Consider the following 15,238-nt stretch of genomic DNA (forward strand, 5'->3'; position numbering starts at 1 on the left):
CAATTTATTATTAAATTGATATCCGGTTATGAAATATTTATTAAATAATTTAAAAAAAGCAAATTATTATTTYATTTTTTAAACAATAAAACATTTAACATTTAATAGTCAATTGTTTTTTTTGTAAAAAAAGTAAAACATATTTTTATAGATAATTTTTTCATGATACTTATTGAATATRATATTACAAATATATAGTAAACATTAAATGTAATTTAAAATATTTTTATTGCAAATAATATGTAATATTWAATATTATTAATATCTAATTTTTTAAAAATTAAATTTTAAACAAAAAATATGTTTAGAAATTAATTAAAATAAATTGTTTCAAATAATTATAATATCAGTTATTTAAGTAAAGTTTTTAAATAGCATTATAATTAATATATAAATTTATATATATATATATATCAATATATATAATCTTAATATTTATATGTATTGAAAAATTATTATTTTAATTTTTATYTTTTAAATAATTACATTTTCAGCTAACAATTTTATTTAWCAATTAATAATTTTTATTAAAAATTACTTATTTTTTATATTAAAATAAATTTATTACAAGAAAGATGTTTATTAAAATTGGAAAATAATTTTTTGCAAAAAAATATTTAATATTTTATTTTGTGAATAATTCAAYAAAATTTACGATGATACTAATTGTTTTTATTATTATTAATAAACTAATAAATAATAATAATTATTATTATTAAAAAACTTATTTATATTATTGTGTCTATATTTCATATAAAATAATAATAATAATCATCATCAAAAAAAACACAATTTTATGTTTCAAAATAATAAAAGATAAAAGTTTGTAACCCTTTTTCCCCCCTTATATACCAATCAATAAATAGATAATATATATATATATATATATATATATATAAATCAAATAACAATTTTATTTTTTTTGTATTTTCGCGTTGAAATATCTCACTAAACAATTTTTAAATGAAGATTTATGTGATATATAATAAATATTATATATATATTGTATACAAAAATATATTTATATATATATATATATATATATTATATATAATAAATGTCATCTTAAAAACTAACAAATACTAACAACTAATACGACAACATCAACAACAACAACAACATCATCAACAATGACAACGACAATGACAACTACGATAATAATGTATAACATATATCTATACAGTATTTTTCGGGTAAAATAAAAAAGGGGTGTATATATATCTAAACTACATGAGCCGCTAATGGCTTATCACCGTACGATACTATATATATATATATATATATAATCATCGGTAATGGACACAATATACTATTGATATATATATATATATATATATATATTAAATGGGCAAAAATGTTGTGCAAATTGGTTGATGTGTTGGCGCACAGCACTGGAAGGTAGACTTTCTTATACATAGAGTATAGTAGTTATATATATTATGGAAAAGCTCATGGATGGCACACACATATAGTTTATATATATACCAACCACCACTACTACTACTACTACCATCACCACCACCACCGCCACTACTCTACTCCAGCTCATGGATGCGTTGCCAATGGATACCATAGGGTTGGATGGAGAGAGAGAGAGATGGGAGAGAGAGAGAGTGAAAGATCAATAAATTTTTATTCAGTATCACAATTGGCTTCTCTATTTGAAGTCACAAAAATATATATAATATATATATATATATATACATACTGTACACTGGGTTTACCTATTTATATATATATATATAATAACATTAACATTTACCAACATTACATTGTGTGTGTAAATATCTATATATCTATCTATACAGTGTATGTGTGTGTGTGTGTTTATAATAAATGTGTGTTTGTGTTTAGGTTGCATATATAAAAAAATATCTATTTTATAATTATGATTATACTTAAGTGTTATCTAATATTAACATTAATAAAAATCATAACAATATCACCATTACTATCGTATTTGTGTTTGTTTTGCAAATTATTTGATATAACGCACGCACTTCCGGATATTATAAGGATAGGTATGTATATGTCTATCATTTATATATATATATTTATGTGTGTATATATGTATATAAAATATAATGGCATATAATAAAAATAATAATATTTTTGGTTGTATTCACTGTATGTAAAATAAAATTTTTAGAGACATAGAATATTCTGTTACTATTTAATACTACTGTATATATTGTATACATGTATACAGTATTATATATTTAGAGAAAATGTCAATATATTTGTAAATCTATCATCAATTTATCTATACATATATGACTTTAATCATCTACACTACTAATGCTAATGTTTTATTTGGTTATATTATATAATATTAGTACAGTAGTAGTAGTAATCTTTATATATAAATGCAAATAAACCAAATATATCAATAGATATTTAATATATACGTATATTTAAAACTAGAAACTAATTTATTTTATTATTCTATATTGCATTTTATAATTAATAAAAATATTAATAATATTCTTAATATATACTGATATATAAATATTTAAAAATATTTTCTATTATTATATAAAATTAATTTTCTCAACAAAAAATTAATTTTTTAAAAATATATTTTTTCAAGTAAATCATAAATAGTTTTTATTGTTTTTACTAAATCGTGTAAATTGTTTTCAGTATTAGTATTATTATTATTATTATTGTTATTATTTTTTATTATTTTATTTTAAAAGACAAAATTGTAGCCTATTTTTTGGTGAGTAAGTATAACCTAAAATAATAAAATTTATAACACAAATGTTATAAATTATAGACAAATATACTGTAAATATATATTTTTGCTACAATTGTATATAATTTTTGTAATATTTGAACACTAAATAATAATGGTTTATTTGAAATGATTAGATATATATATATATATATATATATAAATTTATATAATATATTACAAACATTTATGCCTTTAAGCTATTTTATATACAATGTATTTAATCAATTTTGATTAAAAATAGTTTATTATAAAAATTCATTAAATATTTTTCTAAATTATATTAAATTTTTATATATATATATTAATATTTGTTTTATAAATCTTAATAAACTATGAGATAAACCCAATAATAATAATAATAAAAATAATAAAATTATAAACATATTATTAAAAATACTTTGTAGATAACAACTAAATTTTTGAAAATAATCAATTTATGATAACATTTTTTTAAAAAAAAATCTCAAAAAAATTTACACAAAAAAACTAAAACTAAAAATATTATTTCCTATACTAATATTGTGTATTATTATTATTATTTTTATTATTATATAATTTATATTGACTGTTCAATTGAGCAAAAATTTCAAAAAAATTTACAGTTAGAAAAAAAACTATACAATAATATCTATTAATCATTGAAAACAATTTTTAGTTTTCATCTAACAAAACAATTTATATATATAAAAGAAATTTGTTAGCAAAAAAAAAATTTATTAGAAATTTTTTCAGTCAATTTTTTTTGTATATTGCAATAGATATTAAATTACAGTTTATTTAATAATAGAAAAAACCCAAAAATTTCCACTTTCTATAGTAATGTTAAATATTGTATATATATATATATCTACATATATATTGGATAAAATGTGTTAAGCAGTTTTAAACTAAATTTATACACTATATATATATATATATATATATACCGTATATATATAATATACATATATATATATATATATAACAGATATGTGATATATACCATTAAAATATAAATATCATTATATATAATAGATTTTTAAATTATGGAAAAAATCACATTTTTGGAATATATATATATATATTACTAGACATATATTCATTGAATATATTTTTCTTATTATAGAAAAATTTAAAATTATAATAAATTTTCTATTTTCTATTTTAACATTAAAAAATATTTAGCATCAAAATATTTTTTAAAAAAATAAGATAGAAATAAATTTTAAAAATAAAAATACTAAATAAAAAAATATGTAATATGATAAATATAACAATACTAATACTTTAATAAAAAAAATTAGACTAAAAAATATTTTTTTGTACATATTTTATTGAAATATATATATATATATCTAAATATATTTATACTGTATTACATAAATATAATATCATTAAATGTGACAATTTTATTGTCGTCATACGCAAAAAAATATATACATATCTATTGTATAAAATATACAATATATATATATACATATGATATATGATATATACTACTATATATATATGGATGAAATAACAACACATAAATATAAAGCAAAAATAAAAGAGGGGAAAAACAGTTTTATTATTATTATTATATTTTCATTGTCTATGACATTGGATTGGGGGGGGGAACTGGCAGTTAAACTGTGGCCGTAAAATAAAATATTTTTTTAAAATAATGGGGGAAAACAGTAGCTATAGTTAGTATTTATGATATATATATGGTATTTAGTATATATATTTAGTATATATATATATATATATATTGTATAATACAGTATATTTCAAATGTGCAAAAACCCATTGAACATGTCATGTCTGGCAAACAGTGCAATCAATTTTTGCTTCAAAAAAAATAAATAAAATAAAATCATATATGAAAAGACTTGGAGACAACATTAAACAAAACAAAAAATAGAAAATAAAATAATAAATTATTTTATTTATTATATTTTTTGTTGTAGTAGTAGTAGTAGTAGTATTTTATTTTACTTATATATGATTCTTATATAACTTATAATAATAATAATAATAATAATAATATATATTTTTTTATTTTCAGATTTAATTTTTTTAGCTTTTTACTATTTTCTATAAGAAACATAAATAAATAAATTGTATTACAATAATAGTATATACAGTATATATTTATATGAAAAAATACATTCATAGCTAAAATAAATAACTTATATATAAATTCTAAGTACTAATAATAATAATAAGATATACTAAATATAATATAATTTAGTTTTTAATAAAAAAAATGTTTTTTTTAGTGACAATTCACAGAATAATTAGAAACAATAAAATTAAAAACACATTACATATAATTCCCGTACAGAATATTCTTGTTATGCATTTTAAGTATCTAATAAATAGCTAAAAACTTATATATATATATATATATATATGTATACAATATATTGTTTAGATATGCAAATTGATATATAAATGGATACATTATTATCTGTAATAATGTTTATTCACACACATATATATATTGTATATCTATATAAATTAGTAGCTAACATCTAATTAAATTGTTTTTATATGGAAACATTATACAGTAATATATAACACCAAAAAATTTTTCAACAATAAATACTACAATATATATATATATATATATATATATATATTATAAGGAAATATTTGCATTATAATTTATAAATGTTTGTTTTATATATTATAAATATAATCTAATTTAACATTTTATGCGACAGTGTGTGTGTGTGTGTGTAATGTGTTTTAACAAATTATCGATTACTACTACTACTACTAGTAATACTATAATAGATTATATAATACATACTATAGTATAGTATATATACATTGGAGAAAAATAGTGTTTATTTTTGTAGTTAAATATATGATACACAGTATAATATATTACACACACACACACACACACAAACTAATCATATAATATTGTTTAATATTTTATAAATATATTAAATAAAATTTTATCAATTGTTTTTTTGCTATCTCTCACTCTCTCTCTCTCTCTCTCTCTCTCTCTCTCTCTCTCTCTCTCTCTTTCTTTCTTTCTTTCTCTATCTTATAATATAATATATAAAATGCGCATAAGAGAGAGAGAGAGAGAGAGAGAGAGAGAGAGAGAGAGAGAGAGAGAGAGAGATAGTTAATAGCAATATTAAATGTGTGCATCAATCGCATCATTAATTTTTTGTTAGATGTTATACTATAGTATCGCACAGTTAGTTAGTTATGTGTATGTGTTGTTTGTCTCTCAGATAACGGTTACAAATACATGTACTATATATATACTATATTGTATATATATATATATAATCACATAATCAATATACTAAATAATAACAATACACACAAAATAAACTAACTAACTAGCAAACAATCAAATTTATCATTAGCAAAACTATATGGATGAACCAATTTTTTTATTTATTTATTTTATCTTTATTATTATTTTTTATATTTTTATTATTACATTATTATTATTATTATTAGATGTGATATGAAAATAATATACAAAAAAAATTATATACACTGTATTTACAATGTATATATATATACAAGTAGCTAATTAGTGTAGTGCTAAAATTGTATCATATAATAAATATAATATACTGTATATATATGAAAATTAAATAAATATTAGATTAAAGCAACATATAAAAAAATATTATATTACTTAAATGAAAAAAAATTAATGTAAATAATAATAAATTTTAATTAAAAAAATATCTAAAATTAATAATGTACACTAATCTAGCTAATTATGTGGTATATTATTATTAATAATAATATATATATACTATACATAATGCAAATAAAACATTTAACATTTAACATTTAATATTAACTTTAATATTAATATAACAATTTTAATTGAAAAAAATAAAATAAATTAAATTTATAAACAAAATACTAATATAATATTTATAATTTATTATTTTTCATATCCAATATATAAAACAATCAAATTTGTATTTATTGTTAGATAAAAATTTTGATTAATATATACAGTATATAATATTATGTTATATATGGTTATATGGTTACTATAAAAACAGTCTATACAACTTTATAATGATAAAATCTAAATTTATGATTACAATATATATATATATAATAAATTTGTTGTTGATTTTAATCAACTAAACTAATAAAATGTTCACTAAATTAATAAAAATCAATTGACTACTATTACTATTACTACCACTACTACTATAGTGTTTTATAGTACCGGTGCTATAATAATACTTTATGACTCAATTAAAATGTATTAACAGTTATGGATAGTATATATATATAATATAACCTTATATTTATATATAAATATAGTAGTATAAAACAAAAATTAAATAAATACTACTAATAATAATAATATACTTACTTATGATAACATTACTTACTTAAAACAAAAAAAAATACTAACATTGATATTGTTTTTGATAACAAACCTTATTATATAATATGGTTCAATAAAAATCTATTTTTCCCATTATTTTTAGTACAATTTACTACTGTATAAACAATTTGTAATAAACAATAGTATATTTAAAAAAAAAATCTTTTTATATCTCAATGCAATTGTTTTATTATATACAGTATATAAAATATATAACTCTATAAATTACATATATTTATTTATAAATTATACATGTATTATACTGTATATATATATATATTATATATATAAATATATTGATATATTATACATATAGAGTAAGTGCAGCATAAAAAATATAATTTATATATCATATATATATATATATATTATCTAATATTTATATGAATTATTAATTGATACAAAAATGTTGTTATAGTATATCAATTTTGCATTCAATGAAAACATATATACTGTACATACAGTACTATACATTGATTTATATGAATAGATTTTATTTTTTGCTTATTTAGTACTAATAGAGTAGAGAAAGAGAGAGAGAGAGAGAGAGAGAGAGAGAGAGAGAGAGAGAGAGAGAGAGAGACTAAATAAACATAAACTCAAATCTAATGGCTATTTCAATAAAATATGAGTTTCTTCTCTCTCTCTCTCTCTCTCTCTCTCTCTCTCTCTCTCTCTCTCTCTCTCTCTCTGTACACTATATATGGCTTTATACTTATGTGGATATATATACAGTATATACTGTATATATATATATATAACATTAGAGAAAATAGCCGGAAAAAATATATATACAGTATATAACCAGGGGGGTATCAATGGGGTTTATAATATATTATACATTAGTAGTACATTACACATACATATTTATAAAGTACATAAATATTGTAAATGAAAATAAAAATATGAATCATAAAAAAAACGTTAGGATTTATTTTCATAGTTTAGAAACAAACAAACAAACAATAAGTACTTTAATATCAAATATTTTTGTTGTCGTCTATTAGTCTACAAAAATTAATTCAATAGTTATAGTTATATTTGTTTTAATTTTTAATATACAGTAAATTTTAACAAAAAAAAATATTTCTATAATTTGAAAAAAAGATTAAATACAAAAATCTAAATTAAAATTTTTATAATTACTTAAAATAGTTAAACTTTACGAGAGAAACAAAAAAAAACAAACTAATAATAATAATAATAAACTTATAATTCAATAATATTTTTATAATACTAATACACTCCATGCCACAAGTTTAGAAAAATTTATATATATCTCTATGGGATCTCTTTAGTCGAGGTTATTTATGGCCATTTTCGGCAGCTGAAAATTTTTTTCACTGCCCAAAGTTGTTTTAACTTGTTTAAATGAACACATCAGCGCTACTTTGACCGCAATATTTTTATCGGTAAGTGGGCTACGGCCACCCGAAGTTACCGTGCTTCGGCGATTATAATTTAAAATTAACTTCGGGTGTCCACTTGGCGACAAATTTGTATAATTTTTAGTATTAGCTAAATAAAAACTAACCAACAATATAGATTGGTCAATAATGACCAAGTAATTAAGTGGCCGTCCACTCGGAATGTTTCCCGCGGGAAATTAATTTTTTTATTTGGGTACTCTTGAATAACTGTCTAAATTATCTTTTTTAATTATAATAAGATTTGAACTATTTTAATTTATTTTTTATCTTTTGAAAGTTTGATTTTTACGCCAAAATTGGGTCAACAGTTATTCATTCAATACTTTTGTCACACATTTTTTTAGTAATATTTACTAATTATGTAATAATTTTTTACTAAATCACTTTTTCAAAATTTTAATGCAATAATATTGTCAAACACACTCTAGCTTAAATATTTTAAAAAGTTTTTTCAAGATTTAATTTTAATTTAGATTAAATATGATTATATTTAAGTCTATTCTAAACTTTTGGCATGGAGTGTAGTTATATATTTTTCAAATTCACAATTAGTACAGTAGTAGTAATAGTATTGTACGGTAAGTACAATAATATTAATACAGTATTTAATCGGATTATTATAAAAATTGTATTTTTTTAATAGTATAGTATAATAAAATACCACATATTATGTGACATATGATAATAATAAAACTAAACAACAACAAAAAATATATATTGTATCCAAAAAAATATATTAAACAAATATAAACAACAATAATAATATACAGTAATTATTATAATAATTTAATTAATTTTGTTTTCAAACTAATAATAATATTTACACAAAAAAATATTTAATAGATAATAAAACCAATTATTATTATTATACATAAAACCAATAAATTTTTTTATTACTATTACTGTATATAAATATATATATATATATATAAATAATAATAATTATTATTATTGTCTGTTAAACTGTTTGGAGTCTAACAAAAAAAAATTGTTTTATTTTTATTTTTCAATTATGCCATATGACTGGGCACTGGTAGGTGGACTGTTCGAGCACGGAGACGATGCCGTAGAACTGGCCTTCCGGTATGCGGTCGACCGGATAAATGCCGACAATCGGGTACTGCCGCACACCCGGCTCATAGCCCAAGTTGAACGGCTGGAAAAATGCGATAGTTTTCAAGCGTCTAAAAGAGGTATTTTTATTATCATATTTTTGTTGTTGTTGTTGTTGTATGACATACCATACCTCATACAATAACTCATGGCAAGCATACATACCTATCCCTTCCCCCCCCCACCCACATACCATAATTGCTTAATTATCTGCTTACCCCCTCCCCTCCCCCGCAAAAAATATATGCTACATATGTGTAATATTTAATGTCGACACAAAAATTTAGGTTTAAGATGATTAGTATTATTATCATTATTATAATCAGGGGCTATAAATAGGATGACCAACAACAACAAAAAAACAATTAACATTTCTCTCTCTCTCTCTCTCTCTCTCTCTCTCTCTCTATAATATATATATAATATATATCTCAATATATCTATCTATCTTTAAATGTAATAGTAATCCGCATTATTATTATTATTAACATAGTTTAGGAAGATATCGTATTACACATAATACATACACACTGCTACACACACACACACACACACACACACACACAATCACTCAGTCAGTCAGTCCAGTCAGACTAGACATTTGAAACCAAAACCACAACAAAAAAAAAATAAAACAGAAAATATTACTTAAATTTCAAAAATTTGATATTTTAATTGTCTAGTAAAACAACAACAGGAAATAATAGGATTATTATTATTATTATTATCATTGTTTCTAAATGCCTWACTCTCTCTCTCTCTCCCTGATCACCCCACCTAACCTACCCCACTGACAGTATGCAGTCTATTACAAGAGGGCGTATCGGCCATATTCGGGCCCCAGTCGGTGGAAAGTTCGGCACACGTACAGTCCACGTGCGATGTACTACATATGCCGCATATGGAGACCAGATGGGACTTTAAATTTGATCCGCCATCCAATCACTCCATCAATCTGTATCCGCATCCCATAGCACTGGGCAATGCGTTCAGGGATTTGATTAAATTGAAAAACTGGAAAAGTTTTGCCATATTGTACGAGGAAAATGAAGGCAAGTTGTTTGTCTAATTAATCAGTCAGTTAGTTAGCTAACTAACTAACTAACTAACTAACTAACTAACTGTCCTTTTTTTAAAAAAAAATTTGTTGGTTATTGTTGGTATTAATTGCATACCGTTCCTAATGTTTGTTGTTGTTGATGATGATGATGGCCTCCCTGTCCTTCACATATTATTACAAGTTATAACATATATCTCATAGATAGYCAAAAACAAAAAATAATTAATTGAGTTATACTGTATATCAATAGTTTAGTACAGTTTTAAAAAAAATTAKAGATAAAGTTTCATTCACTTTATATKTATAGACAATATACACATATTTATTATTATTATTATTTTTGTTGATCTCAAATCATAATCAATAATAATATTTATATTACATTTTTTCTATTAAAAAAATATGTTTTCGCAAATAACAACAAATTTTTTTGTGTAAATATTGTTCAAATTTTTTTATTTTTTTTTGATGATAAAATRTGTGTAAAATACATGACTTCATATGACTTTTTTTTATTTATTTAAAAAAAAAATAATAATATTAAACTTAATTATATAAAATACACTGTATTTTTGTTGATAATTAATTAATCAATAGGAAATATACTGTAYCTTAAATATAATGGTAAAACATTAATGACCTATAGTTATACTAACTAAAAAAAATGTCAATGAATATATATATCATTGATATACAGTATAATAATAATAATAATAATAATTTTAATATAAAATTGAGTAATTAAAATAAATGATTAGAAAAAATAATAATAATATATATATATATATATATAAAAAATTGCACTAAAATAAAATTAGATTTTATTTTTAATTATAATAGAATATATATATATATATTTAGAAATAAAATAAAATAAATATATCTATCAAATTCATGAACAGTTTTTAAAAAAAAAAAATAATTAATTAAATTATACTAATTAAAACATTTTTGTTGTTTATAGCCTTTTTAAAAACAACAAATTTCTAGTTCAATAACTAAATAAAAATAATTCATACATTTTTCAAATACTTTAGTTTTATTCAATTAAAAATAGCATTTTTTCAATAAAAAAAATAGACACTTGAATTAAATGATACATTAATACTGTAATAATAATAAAAGTTAGCATAAATATAGTAAAAAATAGTTAACAAACAAACTAAATGCTATTTTATGGAAATAATTAACACACAGTGAAAAATAAAATAAAAATTAATTTAAATAATTGTGTTAATTCAAAAAACATATTAATAATATATAATATATGATGTATAGTAATATAGTGTTATTCATTGTCATTGATAGAAATGTGTGATTATATATATATATATATATATATAATTAAAATAATAATATTAATAATTATAATAACAAAATKCAATTTACATCAGCAATGAYAACAAAAAATTTTTWWAATTTAATAACAAACAAAAAAAACTTAAAATATTTTTATTAATAGAAAAATACTATATATTAGATAATTATTTTTATTTYATTAATAMAACAACAAAAAAWTATTAWATAGAAAAACAAAACAAAAAAACTATTAATAATTTCATTACTAATATATAATATAAAAATAAAARCTATAAAAAAATAAAATAATTTTATTATATTTATTATATTGTAAACCAAACAAACAAATAAAAAATATTAACAATTATTATTATCTGTTTTCACTATCTAACTGTCCCCTTTGCTATACACACAATACTATAGCACTGGTCAGAGTACAGGAAATACTAAAAGATCCGGAACTCAGGGAAAAACGTATAGTTGTCCGCCAGTTCCCGATAGCTACCGGCGAATATAGGACAACATTCAAGGAACTACATAAAATGGGTATACGTAACATAATCATTGATGTACCCAGGGAGAATATACAAAAAGTYYTMAAACATGCCCAACAAGTCGACATGCTATCCGATTATCATAACTAYTTTTTTACATCATTGGAYATACATACGGTTGAATTGGATGACTATCAATACGGTGGTACCAATATATCGGGGTTCAGTTTRGTCGACGATAATTCACGCGAATATACCGAAGTCATAAGRGATTGGCAAAATTCGCCGCCCAGGTATCCCAATTGGAAAGGCGAACCAATTGAACAGATAGCCAAGGTATGTATGTRTGTGTGTGTTTGTGTGTWTGTATGTGTGTGTATGTGTTTGTTTGTGTGTAGTRTGTGTRTRTGTGTGTGTGTATGTGTGTATGTTTGAGTATGTGTGTGTGTATGTGTGTATGTTTGAGTATGTGTGTGTGTGTATGTGTTTAGGTATGTGTGTGAGTGAGTGAGTGAGTATGTATGCATGTRTGTRTGTGTGTATGTGTGTGTGTGTGTGTGTGTGTGTGTGATGAGTATGTATGTGTTTAGGTATGTGTGTGTATGTGTGTGAGTGTGTTTGAGTATATATATGTATGTGTATGTGTGTGAGTGTGTGTGTGTGTGTGTGTATGTGTGTGCGTGTGTGTATGTATGTGTGTGTATGTGTGTGAGTGTGTGTGTGTGTGTGTGTGTGTGTRTGTATGTGTTTAGGTATGTGTGTGTGTTTRTGTCATAAYTTCTAAATTAAAAAAAAAYAAAATAATCATTAATTAAAAAACAATTAATTGAATTAATCWATTAWTTATTTTTTTATTTATTTTTTTTGGCATACAATTCATGTTCAAACACCAAACAGAATATGGCATTAAATTTTACGGTAAATATCATTAACTGATTAATTGATAGAAAAAATAATTATTTTATTATAAAATTAATTAATAATTAATTTTTGTTGTTGTTGTTATTATTGTCTCTCTTTTATATATGTATGACTGTCCCCATCAAACACACACACACCTACATCCATACCMACACCCGTACCCAACCCGCGCCCCGTCTCCAGACCGAAGTATCGCTGGTCTACGACGCCGTACGGCTGTTTGCCAAAGCCCTGCACGACTTGGATCAGACACAGTCGATAACCGTACGGCCAATCAGTTGCGAAACAGAGGAACCGTGGGTTTTCGGTAATGCCGTTACCAAYTATATGCGTATGGTATGTATAATCAGCACCAGTATTAGCACCAGTATTAACACCAGTATTAACACCAGTATTAGCACCAGTAGTAGTAGTAGTTGGTTACCCCTCCCTATCCTCAACAATAAGCTCGCYAACAGTTCGCCTAATTAATTAATTAATGATTTTTTAATAATAAAAAATTATTATTAATTAATATAAAASTAAAAACAAATAAAAAAATWWTTTTTGGATAATATATGAAAAATCTATTAGTTTTTTATTTTTGTTGTWAAAACTATWATAAATATAGAAAATAAAAAAAWWTKTTKAATAAATAAAAATCATAACTWTAAAACACAWAATAAAATAAAAACTTAATTATAGTTTTTTGTTTTGTTGTTTTTAAAAAAACATRTTTTATCTRATTTTAAATTTAATTTTTAWTTTTTTTTTGAATTTTAAAGATAAATATCGACGGAATCACTTCACACATCCGATTTGATTCAAGCGGTTCCCGGACTGACTTCAGGCTACGGCTACTTGAGCTAACCCGGGAGGGTCTCAAACATGTATAGTAGTAGTAGTAAATCAAAAAATATTTTTAGATCCCTGTCCTCAACCAAAAAAATAATAATCCAACTGATCCTCAATCAAATATMCGACACAAACAYARACACACAAACTATMCATTAATTATTAGCCAAAGTTATCTATATATTTATATCTATAATCCTATTATTATTATTTTGTTGTTAATTGCAGTTTAGTTTTTAAAATTTTTTCAATACATTGTTTTGTTTGTTTGTTTTGTTAGTGTTTTTCTGGTTTATAATTTTTATTTATTTATTTATCTGAAAAAAAATTATTATCCAATGGACAGGTAGGCGAYTGGACWCCGAAAGAGAAGGTCATGTTTATGACAAACTATACGAAAGCCATGACTGAGGGCTATAGAGAAACATTGAAAAATAAAACCCTAACAGTTGTGACAATCAAAGTAAGTATTTGTTTGTTTTTTATTGATAACATATTTGATAACTTATTAATTTGTTTTTTTTTAGGGAAAGCCCTACTGTATGGATAAGGAAGTGGTGGAGGAAACGGATGATGAAAAATATGAGGGCTATTGTGTGGATTTGATCCGTGAAATTGCCGATGTCCTGGGGTTCAAGTATGTTATCAAACTGGTCGAGGATGGGACCTATGGTCGTAGGAACGAGAGGGGCGAATGGAACGGTATGATTAAAGAACTTATTGAAGGGGTAAGTAAGCAGCAGCTCCGGGATCATAATTTTTATTTTTAAATATATATATGTCTCATGTCTTACATACCTATGTTGTTGTCGTAGGCTATTATTAAAGTAATTATTATAGCAACTAATTGAAACATAAGTTATCTTATTTTCAATGCATAAACATAGACATAGACACACACACATACAAATATATATATATATATACATAGAAACATATACACACATACACACACATACACACACATACACACACATACACACACAT

The 15,238-nt window shown here is 22.1% G+C and overlaps 1 pseudogene; it reads left to right on the forward strand.

Moving 5' to 3' along the window:
• The first annotated feature begins 1,926 nt into the window (after positions 1 to 1,926).
• LOC128963821 (glutamate receptor ionotropic, kainate 2-like) overlaps positions 1,927 to 15,238 on the forward strand; it is an 18,569-nt pseudogene continuing 5,257 nt past the window's right edge.

Source organism: Oppia nitens, unplaced genomic scaffold (genome assembly GCF_028296485.1).
Source record: "Oppia nitens isolate AA-2021 unplaced genomic scaffold, nextdenovo-longstitch-racon4-pilon3 scaffold7_pilon_pilon_pilon, whole genome shotgun sequence".
Classification (NCBI taxonomy): Eukaryota; Metazoa; Arthropoda; class Arachnida; order Sarcoptiformes; family Oppiidae; genus Oppia; species Oppia nitens.